Consider the following 6207-nt stretch of genomic DNA (forward strand, 5'->3'; position numbering starts at 1 on the left):
TTCAACCAGTTGGAGGAACAATATTATCTTGTCAATATTTAATTCATTGTCTTGTTTTCAAATCTGGAAGTAGTTGGTACTCAATAATTTGTTGATTGAATGGATAGATGATGGGGTCAGGAATTAGCAAAGTGGTTTTAGGGAAAACACATTTGGAGGGCCACAAAGGTACCTTGTTTATGTTTACATAAAATTGATTTGTTCATCATAACAATAGATGACAGGATAATAAAGTGATAAGAATATGCAAGAACTGCTTTACTAAACATAGTCTGGTAGCATAGAATAAGGCAAAAGCTAAATAGCTAGATTTACCCTAAGACATTTAGTTTGTCTAGTTGTACAATTATAGCTATTAAAATAAACAAGAAAAAACGTTTATCACTGAAATTCCAACAGGAAACATAACCTATTTGAGAGTCTGGAACTCTAGTTCTTAACCTCCCCACTTAAAAAAAATTAAAGTATTGTTTTTATAAAATGAGTTTTGATAATGCAAGTTTACTCAGGGATATGACTATTACATTGTAGAAGAGTAGACTATTCCACAGTAAACTATATTTTAGTTGTTGTAAAATTCATTTTAAAAAGAATAATTTGGCAATGCAGATGTATATGTGTGATTTACATGTTTACACAACACCAGAAAGGTAGATTTAATGAAGAAATCAAGTGCCTTTCTTAACTGAATTGAATGGTTAGCCTTCTGGACCAGCTCTATTGGAGATGGGGCTTTGCAAATGAGATCTCCATGCCTCCTAGTAAGGTTGAATGTGGCAGCAACTTATATGTCCTGAACCAACAGTCATTATCTACTTTGCCAATATTTTAACATACCTGAAGTTCCTACCACAGTGTATAATGGCTTCCACTGTGGTATGGGGATGCCGTTTCAGCATTGGTGGAGGTAACTGGCAATTAAATAGGTGAGGACATGTTGAGTGGCAGAAAATAAGGTATTTGCTGCTGGAATGCTGCAGCAGTTTTCAGGGGACAGATACAACCTCTCACTTAGTGGAATATGACCTAAAACTCTACCTAAGTGTTTCCAATGTACATTAGGACTGGCCTTTGAGAGGTAACATCTGACTATTTACTAGCTGTGTTGGAAGCTAGAGAAAGAGACCTGAAATCTTTGAAGATGATGGTAATTCCATATTTCTTTTCTTCACTTGTGTCTTTCTTCTACATGCATGCTTTTCTCTGCTGTGTCATCTCCATCCCACTAGAAAATGTGAATTAGAATATTCAATTCTGCTATAGAAGAAAGCAAATGAGATGATGAAATGTATAAGAAATTTGACGATAGATAGGAAGTCAGCTAGTATGTTATGAGATACAGGTGAAACTCCTAGCATGTATTAATATAGATATCAGTAAGCATGTAGTTTGAGAAAGAAAAGCAGAATTTAGAAGATGTACTAAATATACATAGTAAGCAAGTTACTAACCTATAAAACTTGCCAAGATGAAATAAATGGGTCATGAAGGAATAGACAAATTTGTATTTATTTGATAGGAAGGTAGAAAGACCAATTTATGATTTTGTCACTTCTGAGCTGACAGCTGTGCCATGCCACCTACTTATGACATCCAGTAAGGTCCTGTATTGGCCCATGGTACTATGCCCAAGAAATGCAGATAAAACCGATAATTCTTCACTGTTAATTGGCAAGCTACCTCTTTATTTAGGTATAACTCTCCCTTTGTTTCTCTCATTGTCAAGTACGTGCCTTTGACCCCTGGCACCTTCTATCTGGGTCACCTGACTCAAATCTGAATTATTATGGGGAAGGCTGATGTGGCACAGAGAAAACAGAGCATGTGACTAGCATGGAACCCAGGATACCTATAGGGTGGTCCTGCCACTCACATCCTATCATAAGAGTGTCAGCCTATTTCATTGCTTTCCCATTGCTTTTTGTTTTACATTTATTTAGTAAATTATATGAAATGAACATGTTAATTTGGTCTGTGAGCTCTCAGATTTAGCTGCCTGGTAATGTACTTGGTGGCTACCATTACATCAAGGTAATTTTCGACCTGACAGTATGCTTTACTTTGAACTTTACTAACCCTCCCTCACAATTTGGGATTTTGAACTAAAGCACTGATCATCACTATCTGATTTAGGGACCTAGAGCAAGCTACGAAAGGAGTGTTAAATTATAGTGATTCTATGGCAGTCTTAAGCACCTAGTTCACTGTGAAGGAATTATGAGAACCTGTTTCTCACCCTTCCTCTAGGGAAATGCAGAAGAGCTAAGCAAGTCCCAGTTTACCTGGGGAAGAGGATTAGGAGGTTGTTTGTCAGCTCTGTCCCACTTGAATTCTCTCCTTTCTCTCCTTACTGCTGAGGGTGGAGGTAGTTATTGTCTAGAACAAGACCTTCAAATACTTTGCTCATATACTCTATTTTACAATTTTGAAAAACATATACTCTCATGTACATTTTAATTTGACACTTAACATTTCTTGTTATAAGCTTAAGTAGTTGGAAAATATGTGATTTCGGGTATGCTATGAATGTTGACATTTAAAAAATAAAACTGTATTTAAAATATATCTAATAGAATATGAATTCCATATGATTTGTTTAAAATATTTTAATGAACATTTTCAAACACATACAAGAGGAAAAACAGTAAAACCTCTATGTACTCTTCACCCAGTTTAAACAATCATCAGCTTTCTGACATTCTTACCTTTACTCCCTTACTCTTTTCTATTGGAGTATTTTAAAGCAAACTCCAATCATATTGTACTCACATATACCTTGGTTTATATGTCTAGCAAAGACGATTTATCATGGTAGTACCATTTATTCATATTCAATAAAATCATTTCCTTAATATGAAGTAGTAAGCAGTATATATTCATGTGTCACCAATTGTCTCAAAAATGTATGCCTTATGATAGTTTGTTCAAATCAGAAACTAAATAATACTTAAATATTTATGCATTGTATTTAGTTGAAGTGATTTTTTGATTTTTTTTTTTGAGATGGAGTCTCCCTCTGTCGCCCAGGCTAGAGTGCAGTGGTGCAATCTCAGCTCACCGCAACCTCCGCCTCCCGGGTTCAAGCAATTCTCCTGCCTCAGCCTCCTGAGTAACTGGGATTACAGGCATGTGCCACCACACTGGGCTAATTTTTTTTTTTTTTTGTATTTTTAATAGAGACGGAGTTTCACCATATTGGCCAGGCTGGTCTCAAACTCCTGACCTTGTGATCCGCCCGCCTATGATTCTTGAGTCTCTTCATTTGTAACACTTCTCCTTTCTGTGTTTTCTCTGCCATGTCTTTTAACATGTTTCTCTACTTCACATATTTATGAGAAAAAAACCCTAGAAATTCGATCTAGAAACTTGGTTAGATTCAGTGTTTATGGCAAGAATGCTTCATAGGTATTCCTGTGTTTATAATTCCTGTGGAATTATACAAGGAGAAGCAATTTCTAGTTGTCTTATTCTAGTGACATTAATATGAATCAATAGTATAAGTATTATCAGTGAGATTCATCTGTTATAAATTTGCCTTTGTCCTTTCATCTTATGATGACAAACATTGCCTGGACAAACATTATCTGGGTCCATTATTTCATTGGAGTTTATGCAATGGTGATTTTCTGATTCTTTTATTCCATCTATATTTATTAGCTGTGATTCTTCTATTAAGAATTTTCTTTCATCATCTATTTGTTTCTCCTGAATTATAGCCAACTCAGGAAAGAAGAAAAAGTACATTTCTTTTCCAGGACACTAAGTTGGTGCTCCAACAATCTCCAAAGGTGAGCGATGAGAATTGAAGTATAAATTTTAATTTTAGTATTATTAGATACTCATGGATTTATATGTTTGATGTTTCGATCTTTTATTTTTATTTTTTACTCTTCAGAGTGTCCCATTTTTGGCCAGTGGAATTACCTTTAAGGTGACTCCCGTGTGCTTTTGACACTCCCCACATGAAAGAGTGTGTAGTAGAGCTTTCTAGAGAAACAGAGAAACAGCAGGATGTGTGTGAATATAGATGATGGAGATAGAGTTTCTTGTTTTAAGAGAGTTCTTTGTTTTAAGCATGACAAGGTATCACACATACACATATACATAATGTTTCTAGCCCCAGACCTAAATACTGTAGATATTTTAAAACATTAAAAACATTAACAAGCTCTTCTTCACCAAAATTTTTCCTTAAACTTATATATTTATTCCATTTTTTTCATAGAATTTTATCATTTATAATTGGAAGTTTTTTATAGGCTACTCTGTCTTACATAACATGTTGTTATCTGCAATAACAACATACTATAATAAGGTTTTTTTTTTTTAAAAAAATGGCCTTTGACCATAAGGTTATAAGTGTAGAAAAATTTCATCAGGATTGGGTTTTCATTATAATTATTGGTAGCATGCAATTATTCAAAACAGCATGAATATATTACCATTTCTGATATTTAGCAAACATAAAAAGAAAATTTATGAAAAAATATATTAGTAATATAGGTTGGGGAGAGCATGCATAATTTCTTGATTAAAGGAATTGTGGAGTTGTTTCTTGGTTTGAAACCTTGGAATGGGCCAAAAGGAAATATTTTTCTCTTGTAAAATGAGAAATAGAGACTGTCCAAGATTAAACTATAGTTAGGACAGGCAGCTTCTTAGAAGATGTATTTTTTTTAAAGTACCTCTATATGAAGGCAAGAATCTAGAAATTGGTTTTCTTAAAACTATCCACACTTGTATGCCCTTTGGAAAATCTACATGAACTGTTCCAACTTGAGGACCACCAGGACTCTGTTCTCCAATAGCTGACACATGGTGCCTACTATGTGCCAAACACATCAACTTTATGAAGTGGTTACTATTTTTATCCCCATTTTGCAGATGAAGAAACTGAAGCACAAAGATGTTATGTAACTTGTCCAAAGTGACGCAGTTTGTAAGTGGGCAGCAGGGAGGCAAACCCAGTCACTGTGGCTCCAGAGTCCAGACTCAACCACTATGGACATGAATGTCTTTTTTTAAAAAGGGTGGAAGGTTACCCTAGGTGGGGGCATCAGAGGGGAGCGCATAGTGATCTAAAATTGTTGCGAAATAGGAAGTAAAGGAAAAATTGTACTTTTTCTGTGTGTCAGTGAATAAACTATGCATGTATTAATAAAACATAAGTCAATGCCTTTATCTGTATTCTTTAGAGTACCATAATATTTAGTGTCAGTCAAATTAAAATTAACACATTTTTATTTCTTTAATTTCTAATGAACAATTAGTTCTCGTTTAATTGGCAATGTGCAGGGGTGTTATCTGAAACCCTGTTACTGTCGTGTTTTGCATATTCTACTTAGCCTGTGAATATGTTCTACTTCTAGTGAGGATGACACTGTTTATAGATACATTACAGAAGAAATATTTCATTTAATAATGGTAATGATTTCACACTTATATAACTAATCCTACTAAAAGCATTTTGAAAGTATTTTTCATTTTATTTATTTATTTATTTATTTATTTATTTATTTATTTATTTTGAGATGGAGTCTCACTCTGTTGCCCAGGCTGGAGTGCAGTGCCGTGATCTCGGCTCACTGCAATCTCTGCCTCCTGGGTTCAAGCAATTCTCCTCCCTCAGCCTCCTGAGTAGCTGGGATTACAGGTATCCATCACCACACCTGGCTAATTTTTTGTATTTTTAGTAGAGATAGGGTTTCACCATGTTGGCCAGACTGGTCATGAATTCCTGACCTCGAGTGATCTGCCCGCCTTGGCCTCCCAAAGTGCTGGGATTATAGGTGTGAGCCACTGTGCCCCGCCTTTATTTTATTTTTTCAAGAGACAGGATCAGACTGGGCATGGTGGCTCACGCCTGTAATCCCAGCACTTTGGGAAACTGAGGTGGGCAGATCACTTTAAGTCAGGAGATCGAGACCAGCCTGACCAACATGGAGAAACTCCATCTCAACTAAAAATACAAAAATTAGCCAGGCATGGCGGCGTATGCCTGTAATCTCAGCTACTTGGGAGGCTGAGGCAGGAGAATCACTTTAACCCGGAAGGTGGAGGTTGTGGTGAGCCAAGATCATGCCATTGTACTGCAGTCTGGGCAACAAGAGCAAAGCTCCATCTCAAAAAAAAAAAAAAAAAGAGACAGGGTCTTACTCTGACACCCAGGTTGGAGTGCAGTGGCACAGTCATACTCAGTGCAACCTT

This window comes from Rhinopithecus roxellana, chromosome 15 (assembly GCF_007565055.1).
Source record: "Rhinopithecus roxellana isolate Shanxi Qingling chromosome 15, ASM756505v1, whole genome shotgun sequence".
Taxonomy (NCBI): Eukaryota; Metazoa; Chordata; class Mammalia; order Primates; family Cercopithecidae; genus Rhinopithecus; species Rhinopithecus roxellana.